The sequence below is a fragment of the Mus musculus genome, chromosome 10, assembly GCF_000001635.26.
Source record: "Mus musculus strain C57BL/6J chromosome 10, GRCm38.p6 C57BL/6J".
NCBI lineage: Eukaryota > Metazoa > Chordata > Mammalia > Rodentia > Muridae > Mus > Mus musculus.
In genome coordinates, this window is record NC_000076.6 from 47,076,937 (window position 1) to 47,094,378 (window position 17,442).

Consider the following 17,442-nt stretch of genomic DNA (forward strand, 5'->3'; position numbering starts at 1 on the left):
AGATGTGGGGTTAGTGAAGATTTTTCCAAATCTGCAGATTGCTGATTTGACTTATGGACTATGTCTTTTGCCTTACAGAAGCTTTCCAGTTTCATGAGGTCCCATTTATCAATTCTTGATCTTAGAGCATGAGCCATTGGAGATTTGTTTAGAAAATCTCCCCTCCCCCATCCCCCGCTAATGAGTTCAAGCCTCTTTCTCACTTTCTCTTCTATTAGATTCAGTGTATCATGTTATATGTTGAAGTCATTGATCTACTTGGACTTGAGCCTTGTGGAAGTTGACAAATATGGACCTATTTTCATTTTTCTACACACACAAACAGCCAGGTAGACCAGCACCATTTTTGAAGATGCTTTCTTTTCTTTCTTTCTTTTTTTTTTCTATTGTATATTTTTGGCTTCTTTGTCAAAGATCAGTTGTCTGTGTGTACTTTTATTTCTGGGTCTTCAATTCTATTCCACTGATCAATGTGTCTGTCTCTGTCAATGGTCTGTACAAAAATAATCCTCCATGGCATTTTTAGTGATTGTTTATCTCATAACGCTTTGCTGGGATTTCTTCTTTTTTTTCTTACAAATTCATTCCATATTTAGTACTGTTTCTATTTTTATATCTTCATGGGATTTCTGTTTGTGTAAATGTATGTGTGCATTACTCAAATGTTTCTTCTGTTTTAACTTTGGTTCTTTTATTTGGTCCTATTCTGGTTTGTTAGTTTAGTTTCCTGTTTGTTTTCTAATGAGAGAGAGAAAGAGTGTAGATTTGGGTGTGTTGGGAGCTGGGCAGGATTGGGCAAAAACTGAGAAAGGGGAAACTATGATACTGAATTAAAAGAACTACCTATTTATTAAAAACACAAAAATAGTGTTGGTACTGAAAAACAAACCTTTGGAAATACAATATTTTAATTAAGAATCAGTTATTCTCTTAATGCTTCCCTTAGTATTATCCCTTTAATTATAAACATATGTCACTCACTTGGAAAAACTTCTGTGTTAGAGAAAAAGATATGTCCATCTATTAAGTAACTTCATGGAGATGCTAGCAATTTATCTAGATTTTTTGGATTGTCAGTTTTTAGGCTTTCTTTGTGTTTCAATGAACTCTGGGGCAGAGGAAAGAAAAGGAACAAAGCTGTGTGTCAGATGCACTGCCATGTGTATTGATAAAATCTACATCAATGTATGTTTTATACCAAAAACAACAGGGAAGTTCTACAGAAATAGTATCCTTCTTCTTTTTCTTCTTTTTCTTCTTCTCCCCCTCCTCCCCCCTCCTTCCCCTCCTCCCCCCTCCTCCCCCTCCCCCCCTCCTCCTCCTCCTCCTCCTCTTCCTCCTCCTCCTCTTCCTCCTCCTCCTCCTCTTCCTTCTTCTTCTTCTTCTTCTTCTTCTTCTTCTTCTTCTTCTTCTTCTTCTTCTTCTTCTTCTTCTTCTCTACTCTGTATGTGGTTTAGAATTATCTGAAATAAATTTTGTGCTGTTCCAGAATCCATAAAGACCAAGGACAAGGAACAGACAGATGCAGTCCCTGGTGAGAGAACCTTATCTCACATAAAGTGGTACCATGAGGTAGTAACCTTTCTGTTGACTCATATAAATGAATACTCATTTGATTTGTGGTAAGACTGTCTCCATGAGCTAATATTACCCTTTGTAAATCCCACTAACTTATTGTCACTTTATGCATGAGGATTTTTACATCTAGAGTTAGGGGAACATAGACATTCCAATTATAATTTCCCTGTTCCATATAACATGAATTCAAATAGAATCCCCAAAAGAGATAAATCTGTCTAATAATGGAAAACATGTCTGTGACAGATTATTTTTGTTTGTTGATTTGAAGTGGGTGAATCCACTTCTAGTCCAGACCCTTTTAGATAAGAAGACATGTAGCATTGTTCTGGATCTTTAGTTGGAAAAACACAGTTGTATGATTTGGATGTCAAGTCATGAAGACACATTGATAATCTAGGAGCCACCTTCTCCTAAAAGGATATGGAAGAAGGAACCTTTTGATTTTTTGACTGCTCAGTCTTCCTTTATAAAAAGATCATTTGTTCACTGACATAGAACCTACTTCTTCATCTTCTTCAGCATCTACTGAAGACCAGGTGATTCATCCACCCTGTGGACTGAACAACTTGTGAATTACTGAACTTTCTAACTTACTGTTTATAACCCCCCCTCTAGTGTTGGGATAGTTGAAACCTAACCTTTTAGTTATTCTTGTAAATCACTCATATATATATATATATATATATATATATATATAATATTTGTATAACATAATATATAATACTATATTGCATATATAATATATATTCATTCTATAAGATCTGCTGTTTCATTTTTTAACTCAAGAGTTTATTTAAAACATTTTTTCAAAAACAGTTGTTTATTAGATATTTTCTTCATTTACATTTCAAATGCTATCCTGAAAGTCCCCTATATGCCCCACCCCCTGCCCTGCTCCCCAACCCACCCACTCCCGCTTCCTGGCCCTGGCATTCCCCTGTGCTGAGACATATAATCTTCACAAGACCAAGGGCCTCTCCTCCCAGTGATGGCCGACTAGGCCATCTTCTGCTACATATGCAGCTAGAGACAAGAGCTCTGGGGGTACTGGTTAGTTCATATTGTTCTTCCTCCTATAGGGTTGCAGACACTACCTGAAAAATACAGAAGTGGATGCTCACAATCACCTATTGGATGGGACACAGGACCCCCAGTGGGGGAGCTAGAGAAAGTACCCAAGGAGCTGAAGTTCTGTTAGTTCAAAAACCCTGATTTATAGAGTTTTTCATAAGTTTGCTTCTCAGCATGGTTTATTAATATGCTAATTTAGACACCATTAAGAAACAATACTGAAGTCAGGCATGGTGGCACACACCTTTAATCCCAGCACTTGGGAGGCAGAGGCAGGCAGATTTCTGAGTTTGAGGCCAGCCTGGTCTACAGAGTGAGTTCCAGGACAGCCAGGACTATACAGAGAAACCCTGTCTTGAAAAAAACAGCCAACCAACCAACCAACCAACCAACAAACAGAAAAACAAAGAAAAAAAAAACAAGAAACAAAACAAAGCAAAAACCAAGGAACAATACTGAAATCTAAATTGTTGTATACAATGAGTGAGAATGAATGAGAGTGGGCATGTCATAATTATATAAAATTTGAGAATAATTTCCATTAAAAATTTGTCTTCTTTTATCTTTCAAATTTTCCCACTTTGTAAATTATCTCTTCAACTCAGAACGACTGGAACACTACATTTAAATTTTTCAAGTAACACTATGAGAGTATTTTTTGTAGTAAAATTATTTTTTTATTGACCATCATTTTAGCAGATTTCAGACTCAAACTCTGAATTAGATATAGGGGTAGAAAAAGTATAATTATCCCTCAATGTGTAGACAGTCATGCTAAATGTACTATCACTGAGAATCAAAAGACAAAACATTGTAGAGAATCTAATCAAAAGAGAGGAAACACATGCGAGCATACCTGTGTACACACAAACACACACACACACAAATCAACAACAACAACAACAACAGCATTTTCTTTTTCTGGATGAAAGCTTGCCAGAGAAGAAAAAGAAGATTTCTGCTGTGCAAGAAATCCTTAAGAAATAGCAAGGGAATTTTGCAGAGTTGAAGGTGAAGCACCTGCTGAAGCACATTGCCTTGAAGACACTGAGAAAAGCAAGGAGAAAGCTCATCTATGAGAATGCAAAGCACTATCACAAGGAGTACTGTATTGCAATTTGGATGACAAGAACGGCAAGGAAAGCTGGAAAATTCTATGTGCCTGCAGAACCAAAATTGGCATTTGTCATCAAAATCCAAGTTATCACTGGTGTAACCACAAAACTCTGCAAGGTATTGCACCTTCTTTGTCTTCAACAGAACTTCAATGGTACCTTTGTTAGGCTCAACAAGCCTTCAGTTAACATGCTGAGGGTTGTAGAGCCATACATTGCATGGAGGCACTCTAAGCTGAAGTCAGTAAATGAGCTCATCTACTAGTGAGACTATGGCAAACACATTAAGAAATGAATTGCCTTGACAGTTAGTTTGTTGATCGCTCCATCTCTTGGTAAATTCAGCATCATCTGCATGGAGGATCTAATTTGTGAGATCTATACAGTTGAGAAGCTATTCAAGGAAGCAAATCAATTCCTGCAGTCCTTCAAATTATCTTTTCTATGATGTGGAATGAAGAAAAAGACAACTCACTTTTAGAAGGTAGAGATGATGACAACAGGGAAGACCAGATAAACAGGCTTATTAGATAGATGAATAAAAGTGTTACCCATGCTATTTTTGTAATCTGCTCAGTTAATAAACAGTCTCAGCTTGGTAAATTGAAAAAAGAAAACACACACACACACACAAAACAACAACAACAAAATAACAGAAAACAATAAACAGTGCTCACTGATATCCCTCTGTCGGTGGTCTAAACTCCCCAACAGAAACATGCAGATTCACTAAATAGATGTGAGATCAGATTGTGATTTTGTCAAGAAAAAAAAAATCTTAACATTAAGTATACACATCACTTCAGAGAAAAAGAATACAAAAACAAAACAAAACAAAACAAAACAAAATCTTCCTCTCAAATGGACTGAAGAAGAAAGCTATGTGGTAATTTTAATTACTAAATGAATTGACTTAAGACCAAAGTCAATAAGAGAAACAAGGGAGAATACAACACACTCATCAAAAAAAAAAATTCACCAAGAGGAAATTATGATTTTTAACAACTAATATGCTAAACACAAGAGCATCTCATTCCATAAAAGAAACACTCCTACAGGTTAAGTCACAAAATGCCCCTCACACATTGATAGATGGACAATTTAATACTCTACCCTAGTTAAAAGGTTGTGCATACAAACACAGAGAAAAGCTGAAGATAATGGACATCATAAACCATGGACCAAAAAAATATTTTTAGGAAATTTCACCTAAAATCTAAGAATATGTCTTCTTCTCAAAACCTCACTGAATTTTCTTCAAAATTGGCCACATACTCAGATGCAAAGCAAGTTTCAACAGATAAAAGATAATTTATCTTTCACTCAGCATTTTATCTGACCATCACATATTAAAACTGCATATTAACAACAGAAGTAATACAAGGTTTACAATATCATAGAAACTGAACAACTGATGACTGAATGACAAATGAGTTAATAAATCAATTAAAAAAGAAATTAAATGATTTCTAGATTTGAATTAAAATGAATACATAGCATACCTAAACTTACAGAATCTAATGAAGGTGGGTATAACAGTAAAATTCATAATACAAATTCTCTACCTTAAAAAATAATTTAGGGAGAAAACATAATAGTAACTTAATAGTACACTCAGAAGCTGTAAAACAAAAATAAGAAATCTCATAGAAAAGAATAGATGACAAGAAATAAACTAATGGCTGAAAAAAAAAACAGCAACAAACATACACAAACAATACAAGAAAATCAATGAAACAAAGAATAGGCTATTTGAGAAACTTCATAGATTGGCAAACACTTAACCAAATGAATCAGAAGACAGAGAAATGATATTAAAATTAACAAAATTATAAATGAAGGGGGAACATAATATTAAATACCAAGGGAATTTTGGGAATGAGGATATATTTTACAAACAAGGCCTTCATCAAATTAGAATTTCTAAAAATAGTGGCTAATTTTATCACTGCATATGATCTACCAGACCAAGATCAAATAAAGCATTTAAGCAGAGCTATCCCACTTACTAAAACAGAAATCATTAAATGTTTTCCAGTGAAAAAAAGCAGGCCACATGATGTTAGCACACAATTCTACCAGGCTTTCAAAGAAGAGTAAATGCCAATACCCATCAAATTATTCCACAGAATAGAATAAAAAAAATGTTCAATTTCTTTTACAAGGCTACAGTTATCCTAATACCTAAACCACATAAAGTCCCAACTGAGAGAGATAGATAGATAGAGAGATAGAGAGAGAGAGAGAGAGAGAGAGAGAATTAAAACACAATTTCTGTTATGAACATAGATTTTAATCATTCTCAAGAAAATATTCCACACAGAATCCAAAAATACATTTTAAATAATCTACCATGATCAAGTAGGCTTTGACACAGAGGACATGGATAATTCAACATAAATAATTCATTAATGTAATCTTCCAAATAAACAAACTAAGACACTAAAACATTTGATTATATTATTATATGTTGAAGAGGCCTTTGATAAAATCCAACACCCCTTCATGATAAATGTCCTGGATACATCAGATATATTTCTCTGTAGTAAAGGGAATTTACAATAAATATGTATGCAACGGCAACTTAAATGGAAAGAATCTCCAAGCAATTCCTCTAAAATAGGAAACAAGACAACGTTGTCCATTTTCTTCATCATAATTCAATATAGTAATTAAAGACTTAGAGCAGTGGGACAACTGAGATAGAGTAACTGAGAACAAACTGAAAAAAAAATCAAAACATTTTTGCAAATGAAATGTAGCATGCATGTGGATCTGAAACATCCACTGACAACACCTTAGACTGATAAAGACTTTCAAAAAATTATCTGAATACATAATAAACTCAAAAATTAGTAGCTATCCTACATACAAATTTCAAGTAGATTGAGAAAGAAATCAGCATATCCTCACCTTTCACAGTGGCCTAAAATGATAATGTATACCTTTGGATAATACAAACCAAGCAAGGGAAAGACTTACATGATTAAAAACATTAAGGCATTTGGAAAAAAAAGAGATTGAAGTTGATATCAGAAAGATCTTCCACTTTCATAAAACATTAGGCCTTTTATAGTAGAAATAGCTATCATAATGAAAGCAATGCACATATTCAATACAATCCCCATCAAAATACCAACACAATTCTTCATATACTTGAAAGACAATTTTCAGCTTCATATGGCAACACAAAATACTCAAGGTGCCCAAAATAACCTGAACTAATAAAAGATATGGTAGAATTATCACCATTCCCAGTTTCAAGTTATATTTAAAATCAATAACAAACAGCATGACATTGGGACAACCATCAACATATCAATGCAATTGAATAAGTGATCTAGACATAACTCCATATATCTATAGACTCTTTTGATAAATAAGCCATAAATGTACACTATACAAAAGCATCTTTGACAAATGGTTCTGGTAAACCTGGAGTTCTGTATGCAGAAAAATTCAAATAGGTACATATTTTTCACAATGCACAGAACATTATTGAAGAAAAATTAGAAAATCACCTTGATTGTCACAGGAAATGTGAGTCAGGAGAGAACATACCACAGGCACTAAAATCAACAATTAATAAACAGGGTCTTATGAAAATGAGAAACTTCTACATTGAAAAAGAATTTTCATTTGGATGGATAAAATAGCAGCCTACAGAATGGGAAAATATTTTTTCCAATTAGACATCCAAAAGATGATTATTATTTAAAACATAGAAAGAACTAAAAAACTAGATGTGAACATATCAAATACCCCATTTGAAAAATGTGATGCAGATTTAAACAAATAATTATCAAAAGAGAAATCAAATGGCCATACTGTCTTAGTCAATGTTCTATTGCTTTGAAGAGAAACCATGGCCAAGGTAACGCTTATGAAGGAAAGCTTTTAATTGGGGCTTGTATACAGTTTCAAAGGTATACTCCATTGTCATCATGGTGGGCAGTATGGCTACACACATGCAGATATGGTACTACAAAAGGTGAGAGTTCTACATCTGGATCCACAGGATGCAGGGAATGGTAGTGACAAGGCCTGGGGTGAGCTTTTGGGACCCTAGAGACCACCCCAGTGATACTTTTCCACCAATGAGGCTATAGCTACTCCAACAAGGGCATAACTCCTAATCCTTTTTAAGTGGAGACACTCTGCAATGGCCAAGCATTCAAAGATCTGATCCTACTTCCTAGCCTGCCTATCGTTTTAGACATATTATAATGCAAACTGTATTCATTCAACTTTCAAAAGTCTCCACAGTCTGTAACAGTCTCAACAGTGTTTAAATATCCAAAGTCTCTTCTGAAACCCAGTCGCTTGTGAGATTAAAAAAAAAAAAAAAGCCCAAAACGAGAAAACAAAAAACAAAACAAAACATATATTTCCAACATACAATGTTATAAAATACACAAAATATTTCTCTCTTTTTATAGGATTATTTTCATACTCTGTTAACAATGCTTCTAGACAGGTATCCCCCAACTCTTGCATTTTGAGGTTTCTAACACAATTGAGGCTTCACCTTCACAGTTTCACACAATAGCATCTCTGAGCTTCCATGCAAGAACAACCCTAATTACATACCTAATATCAATATTGTATACCATGGCAGAACACAAGCAGACTGAATGAAAACATAAATTAAAAAAATTAAAAAGGGGTAGATATGATGGTTACTGGGAATGGTGGAGAAGAAGTTCTGGATTTTGTTGTTGTGGTTTTTGTTTGTTTGTTTTTTAAAGATTTATTTACTTTTATTTATATGAGTACAGTGTAGCTGTCTTCAGACATACACCAGAAGAAGGCATCAGATCTTATTGCAGATGGTTGTGAGTCATCATGTGGTTGCTGGGAATTGAGTCAAGACCTCTGGAAGAGCAGTCAGTGCTCTTAACCATTGAGCCATCTCTTCAGTTCAGAGAAAAAAGTTTATTGTGGATGACAGGGAAAGCATATCTGGAGGCAGGCACATCTGAGAGATTGCATAGCGAAAATAACCCTGACCAGGCCCTGGTGATAACAGTTCATAAGATAAAGGAAACAGCAGAAGGGAATAGAGGCTAGACAAAAGGAAGTCAGAATACCAAAATGGCTAGATTACATAGGGAAAGACAGCTTGGGGGAAGGGCAATGCAGCACTTAATCAGTGTTCTATTGATTTATGCTGAAGAAATTTAGGGTATGGGTGTGGTATTCCAGCCAGACCATGAAACATGTAGGGAAGGAGAGATGCTGGGAAAGCCTGGTGGCCAAGTGGATTTTAATATATAAAATAGAAACTTCAGTTAATCATTTGCCCCTAGTTTGACACCTAACATAGACATGGTGCTACAGAAGTTAAGAGTTCAACATCCAGATCTTCAAGGAGCATAAAGAAAGAGTGACACTGGCATTGGCTTAAATTTTGAAACACCAACATCCACCCTCTCTGACAAACTGCCTCCAATAAGACCACAACCTTTCTCAAAAGGCCACATCGACTAATCCTCTTTCAAGTAATATCATTTTCTAACGATTAAGCATTCAAATATATGAGCCTCTGAGAGTTCTGACTCTTCCACCCACAACAACTGGTGGGTGTATATCCAAAGGTCACTTCATCATTGTCCTAGTCATTCAGCAACCGTTCAGCATGTCAACTGATGCTCTGTTCATAATATCCAGAAGTCTGAAACAGTGTGGATGTTCTTCATCAGAAGAATGAATAAATAAAATATTATTCATTTATATAATAAAATATTACTCAGCCATTACAAAATGAAATCATGAAATCACAAAATTACATGTGAATGAATGGAACTTAAAAAAATCATCCTGAATGAGAAATATTATACAGTAGCAGCTTTGTAAAATCTAAACATATATGAAGACAATCTAAATCTAATCAACAAAAATTAATAGTGACAGAGACCCAAACTGGCTACCTTTTGTAAAAAATGAGGCTGCTGGTACCTAAAATGGGCTATATCTGATTGAATTGTTGGCTAAAGGGATCACATAGGAATTTTCCCCAAAATATAGGCTATTGACAAGATAATAGGTTGCTCTCATAAAAACTGAAATCAAAGCCCCATTTCTGAAGATACCACCTACACAACTCAATGAAAATGGGGAGGTCAATCATGTTCCTGTATAGAACCTTCACTCCTAACTTTTAGTGTCTTTGGTATAGCAAGGCACTCTGCAGACTACCAAAAGAGAAATGTAAACATCAACCCAGCCACAAAAAATTTGGTCTCCAGTGGTATCCTTCCTGGGAGATATGCTAGTGCAATGGTGGCATAAAACTTGTGGGAGTGAGCTGGGGGGGTGGGGGTGGGGTAAAAAAAAAAACTTGTGGGAGTAACCAACCAATACTAGATTTGACTTAAGGCTACTCCACAAGGAAGAACCTATTACTGACACTGCTTTGGTGATCAAGGACCTAAGACAAGATACCACAAAGACCTCGGGCAAAACCAAATATTACAATTCTAAGGAGACAAAATCAACAAAAGTAAAATAACACTTGATCATATTCTGCTATACTTCTAGATCAGAGCCTTCTTTAGCCATCATCAGAGAAGCTCTTGGAGCAAATGGGAACAAAGAGACCCACAGTCCAACTTTATGCAGAGAGTGAGAGACCTATGACACCTCAACCCTAAATGGGTATCTACATCAAAATCCTCTCCTCTGGGCTCAAGAAACCCCAGGAAAGAGGAGCTAAATTAAGAATAAAATAAAATTGTAATAAGAGATAAATTGTAAGAGACAGGGGGGATGGAGGAAACAAATTCCTCTGTATATGAAAAAAGCAAAGAACATATGAACTATGACTAAGGTAATATGCAGAAGTCTGCTCCAGATGTGGCTCTAGAGCTAGAAGACCTGAACACATGCCCCTATCTAAGCAATCTCTAGTTGATAACCACTTACATATGAACATGAAATTTTTCTCCAATGGACTCCTACTAGGGAAACAACATATTCTTAAGGGCAGGCTGCTTGCCATAAGCAGGTAGCCAACAGAAAACTTTCAATGGCGTCTTTGGAGGTTCTTTGTCTCACAATGTTATATGAAGGCTGCTCCTTCTTTTAAATTCTTTTTAATTAATTAATATCCAGATTACAGCTTCATCTCCCTTTTCTTTTCTCAGTCCTCCCTCTCACCTTCTTCCTCCATCTGTCCCATCTCCATGTCTCCTCAGAAGAGGCCTCTCTTTGATATCAACCAACCTTGGCATATCAAGTTGGAATAGGAGTAGGCACGTCTTCTTCTATTGAGGCTTAGACAAGGCAGCCCAGCTAGCGGAAATCAACAAGAAGCAGCCAATAGAGTCAGAGACAGCCCTGTGTCTCTGGAAGGAATTACACATGAAAACCAAGCTATACAACTGTTACATATATGCAGGGGCCCAGGTCTGTCCTAGGCACACTGGCTTCTGGTTAATTAGTCACTATGGAGCCCATGGGCCCAGGTTAGTTGATTCTCTGGGTTTTCTTGTGGTGTCCTTGACCTCTTGATTCTTTCAATACTTCCTCCCCCCTCTACCACAGGATTTCCCAATATTTGGCTTTAGGTTTCTGCACCTGTTTCCATCAATTGCTCAGTGAAGCATCTCTGAGTGCATTTTTCCTATGTCTCTATCGTCTAGTATAGCATAATATCTGTGGTAGCGTCAGGGATGAGCTTGCTCTCATGGCCTGACTTTCAGGCTGGGCCAGTCATTGACTAGATATTCTCTCCTCTGCTCCCTCTTTACCCCTGCATATCTTGTAGGCTGCACAAATTTTGGGTCTTGGGTTTTTTTGGGTGAGTTGCTTTCCCAATCCCTCTATTAGAAGGAGGTTACATGAGGTTACCGGAGATGGCTGTCAGGCTCTATATCTGACATGGATAGGAATCTTAGCTAGGATCACCCCACCGAAAGCCCCCAATCTCCCCCATCCACCCCAGATTTCCGTCCTATTACCCAGTCTCAGCCAATGTGCAGGATAACCATGCTACTGCTACAAAGCGTAGACCTAAAGAAGCTACGTAAGAATAAAGAGCCAAGAAGGAGGGAGTTCTTAAATCTTACCGAGAAAGGGAAACATAATAGATACTTGAGGTGAATTCGTTGAGGGAGGGTCTGGTGATTGGATCAAGTGAGAGGTGGATGGAAGGAGAAAGTACTTGTGCTTTCTGCTGGGTTCTTTTCCTTTCCTTTCTTTTGTCCTGTTATCTATTATATTATATCTTCAATTATTATTCATCCTTGAGATCCTTTTTTATTTTCAAATTAGAGACGGAGAAAGGGTAGAAGGATGAGAGGAAAGGAATCTATAGCCAGGACATATATTATGTGAGAAAATATATATTCTCAATATGGAAAAACTTCAGTAACATCTCCTAATACTTATTCTATGTCTTCTACATGAACTTGTCCTGCACAATAACATTTCTGAAAACTATGAATATCCTGACTACCTAGGTAATGTCTAGTCCTATAAGTCTGAGGATTAATATAGAATTCATGTCAACTGCACCCATATGCTTCTAAAAGTCTTTCTAGGTTCTACAAAATAAGATTTTCATTTGAATTACAGCTTCATGGTAAAATTAACTAATGCTTTATTAGGAGTTTGTAATTATGTAGTAATGTGCAAGTGAAATTTAAGAAGGCATGGGAAAGAACCCTTAAATTTCTTGCCAAAAATAGCCTAAATGCCAGAATCTGACTTTTAGCTGCTGGTGAACTGCAAATAGATACTTTTCTAACCTTGGATGGTAGTAGGACATGCACTAGAAAGTCAGAATTAGGTAAATAAGAATAAAACTAACAGGGTGTTAATGACTGGTCCCAAGGTTTTGGAAACACATAAAGAATTAACAATACATATTCGGTAAAGCATTTTCTCAGTTTAGTACATACCACCTGGCCTCATCACTTTCAAAGTGTACAGCCAGATAATATACTATTTGACTTTGTACACTCTCATCATAAGAAGATGTTCTCTAGAGATCATGACTATCAGGCCTTTACCCACAGGTCCATATCCTTAATGCCAAAGCCTTAAGATCTTGGACAATAAACAAAGACAATAAAAAGAAAGACCCTGGACAATAATGTACATCAATATAGAGTTACACACACACACACACACACACACACACACACACACACACACACTCACCACATACTTATAGCTGAAAAAATGAGAAAGGGGTATCTTCCACAGAATTTATAAGTGATCCATCCTCTCTCTACCTGTAGATACTTGCCTGGATTCCTTTCTGGTACCCTGACATATTAGGCATAAATTAGTTACAGCCTAGGTCAGAATCTTTGTCTTAGTACCAAATTTTGCCGGGGGATGTGTTTGGAAAACAAAGGACACTATACAAAGGAAGGAAATGGATTTTAATTGAAGATGGATAGCTGGAACTCACTGAAAAACCTCTAGGAAAAAAGTTGTCTATCTGAAGAAAAAAGACATGAAAAGCATTTGAAAAAAAATAGTGACAAAAATACTCAAATCAAATCAATTCTAATTAGAATTTGTAGGTTTGACACACAAATTTTTTAAATTAGTGCTATTTTATGAATTAATTTGATGGCATTCTATTTAATACAATAATTTTCAAATCATAGCATTCTTGGTAGTATTTAGTATTTTTGGGCAAATATATTTTCTTATCATGTTTAGGAATACTGTATTAATGTTAATCTCAATAAAATTTTATAAACAGTATTTAGAAGTAATATAATTGTTCTACTCTGTTTATAGTTTATTGGTTGATTGATTGGTTGGTTGGTTGAATGGCAGGAGTCACTTATGAGGGGATACTAAATAAAGTTTACCAAGTCAACCTGAAGTTAAACAAGATCATTTCTTGGCTGCAAACTAATTTCAGATTTTAACTCTTGAAATCTAACAAGCTCTAATCAAGCCTAAGCAAACCAAATACCATCCCTGACTGGTAATCCTTTGCCACCTACAGGCCCAATGTCTTCTTATATGGTCCTGCAGGATTACCAGGGATAAAACATGATTAAATGGTTAAGTCATATGGAAAGCAGGTTTTACATAGGGAGTCAGGTGTGGTTCCCTGTAGGGTACCAGATGAGAATTACTCTTGAGTTCTTGTATTTCACTTTTACAAGAAAACCACTGTGCACTTCAGGTCAGTTTAAATGATTGTAGTGTGTGTGTGTGTGTGTGTGTGTGTGTGTGTGTGTGTGTGTGTGTGTGTGTATGTGTGTGTGTGTGTGACACACTATGGGAGATATGGCAGCATTAATGGGAAAAACTTTTCCTGTTGGATTGGAAAGGCCATTACTGTGCCATCTCCTCTGTCACACTGGAGTGCCCTTGGGCTTCCCCAGGGCCACTTGCTGCTTCCACTCATACCTGAATTGTGATTGCAGCAATAAACAGTCACTTCATTTCACTCTCAGAATGAAGATGCTTGCCTCAGCCAGAGGGCTGTGTTGGTGTTTGATCAGCTCTTCAATGTGTGACAAAGATTAATGCTGACCAATGACACGCCTAACAGGGTGCACTTGATTATTGATTTTACCTTTTATCTTGCTGATAGGTTCTTAAATGTGATTTGATGATATAGATTTCTTCCTAATTCTTCCTGACCCTGAGATCTTTGAGATATAATCTACAAACATGAGCATATACTTCTTGCAAATGCTTTCTCAAAGCTCATGACTTACTACCTTAAATTATGCTGTGCTACACTTTAACAGGAATAGATGAGGGAGGGGGAAGGTAACTATTTGAGAGGCCAAGTTATGCTCAATCAGTTTCATCAAAATTTACCGTTTTTCTGTCTCATGTTTGCTTCAAAAATCACTTTTAACTTTTTTTCTCCTACTGAATAAAATGTTAAATAAGTACCACGGTTTCTCTCCTCTTTCTTGGATAATGAAAAATCCTGTAGATACCCTCTCTTGCATGAATTCTCTTTTGGCCCAGGATATTCACTAAGATGAAGATATGTACCATGTTTTACTTTCTTTTATTTCACCCTCTTTCTAATTTTCTCTAGAAAGCCTAAAATGGGCTAAAGGACTGTAGGAAATTTCTCTTGCATTTCAACAGAATTCATTTGTCTTTCTTCTTTAGATTATGACCATTCCAGACTCATTAAAGGTTTAAGAAGAAAAAGAGAAAACTAATGCAAATATATATATATATATATATATATATATATATATATATATATATACACACACACACACACACACACACACATACCCTTGCATATGGCTACTGCTGTCCTGCTGAAGGGATAGTGTTTGTCAGCTGACTGCAATTCTCTTGCAGGCTTTCTTCTAGGTCACAAACTGTGGTTCCCTTTGTATGCTCCCTTCACTGTATATCCTCTGGCATCCCTCTCATTAGGGTAGTGATGCACTCATGCCTGAACCCATGTACTACTTTCTCCCTAAGAGAGAAACTGCTTCACACACAGGGTTAGGTTTTCAAAATATGTATTACGGAGAGCATAATATTACACAATTGGCATTTGCAATAGTCATATGAAGACAAAATGGAAGGAAATAGATGCTGTATATGTGTACATATAATTAGAGTACTGAGAAAAATAGCATGAGATCTGTACATATAAGAGTCCCATGTACCCAGAAGTAACATCTGGGGTGAGGTATGGTCATGGAAACCAACGTAGATACTCAAGGACATGTCCCTCCAGTCAGTTTAAACTTGTATGTTTTTGAAAAAGTTGGAAGTATGAGAAACATTGCAGGCAGTTTATAGTCACATTTTATCAAGCTGTTTTAAAATGTCTACACATTATTCTGAGACAAGATTAGAAATGATAATTCCATTTCTTGCTCTACATATTCATAAATGCCCCTCTTTTTGTACTTTTGCTCTGATTATCTGAAGAGAGGTGACTAATGGTGCTATTTGGAACTGTGATGTCTCTATCCTGTCATATTAATCTTGAAACAACAATTTGTACAAACAAATGGTTTTGTGAATAAACATTAGTAGTTCAAAGCACAAATAACTGAACCTGAGAAAATAATAAAGTTTTTGAAAAATTTGTACAAAGGTCAGAAAAAAATAAGAAGAGTTTTACTATTACACTTATATTTTTAAGAAGAAAATGAAGAACAATACCCCATATAAGTATTATTAAAAACCACTCTTGGCGATTTTTCTTTAATTTTTGCTAAGCATTTCAAGTGTAGTAATTTATATGCCACAATACATAAAATAAAAATGAGTTACACAAATAATTTTGGATTCCAATTTAAAAACACATTTAAACTTAAATTTACATATTTTAAATGATCTGTATTTTATTTAATGATGACTTTAGCTATAAGAATGAACAGTTTTTAATGATAAAGTAATGAGGGAGGATATTAAGTACAATTTATGTTTTTAATAATAAAAATAGGTATATTTAATATAGATTTCATAACTTTATGAATTTCCCAGAGAATATAATAATAAAAGATTTGTAGATATTTCACACATTTAATTTGAACAATAAAGAGCAAACACAGTTATTTTTATAATATTAAAGATTGTCAGGAAGGTTAAGGTCCTGACATGGTAATATTCATTTAACCAATATCTCTTCATATTTCTTTTATCACTGTGAAAGAATCTAACTTCCCGCAGGAGATGTTGTAAAGATTAATTACTTCATTTTTGTTAGAGTTCACAAAGTTTAATATTAAAGAGAAAGGCACATGAAAGATGGAAGTAGGAACTATAAAGAATTGTCACAAAACCTTCCATTATTATAACTTTCATGGAGAAAGGTCAGCATTTCATATACAATGCCTGTTAATAAGCAGTCAGAAAACGTGATAGAGCTTTATTAAAAATTTTATGAATCTATTGTGTACAGTTTTTATTTTTAAAAAAGTGTACAAGTATTACTTATCCCTGACATACACTACAACTTTCATCACATCCCTTCCTTCTAATTCCAAATATGATATATATTCCTTCCTTTTGCTCCTCTCCCCTTTTTAATCTCCCCAAAGCTGAAGTTCCCTAGTGCTCTCCCACTTTAAATATATCTCTCTTTATATATATGTTCCATTGCAAAATACAAATTATACTAGATTAAAGCAAACATGTCTGCATATGAATGTCGTATCTGTTGTGAAGAAAAATATCTATAGAAAAATAACTCTTGGGGATTGCCCTGGTGCTATTTGTAATTTGATGCTAATTCAGTCCTCCTGGGAAGGATTGAGAAGAAGGAATGAGGCAGCACTCAGGTGATTTCCTGTAAACCTTCTTCCCACCTTAATTTGTAAAATAAAGGCTAGAGCCAGTGATTGGGCAGCTGAGGGGAAGGTAGACCTGAAAGTTGGGAGACAGAAGATGAAGGAGGAAGGAAAGTGGAGCAGAAGCACTTGGCCTGGAGAAACCACAAATTATAAGGGGTCTCATAGATGGGGAAGATGGTAGTGTAGTGGTAGATCTTGCCCAATATAGGCGCACAGCTTGTATCCATATTAATTGAATTGTGTTTTCATTGCCAGGGCATATTTGGGTTGAGGAATTACTGCAACAAAATGGTGCCCAAAGTATTGATTTGAAATCAACTAACCTACGATAAAACTTCACTGCCTCCCAACCCCTGAATAGGGGTTGGGCAGTGACATAGGCTGCAGCAGTGTGGACTGGAAACTGACTG

At 35.7% G+C, this 17,442-nt stretch overlaps 1 pseudogene; it reads left to right on the forward strand.

Moving 5' to 3' along the window:
- Window positions 1-3,423: 3,423 nt before the first annotated feature.
- Window positions 3,424-14,929, forward strand: Gm3442 (annotated as a pseudogene).
- Window positions 14,930-17,442: the final 2,513 nt, after the last annotated feature.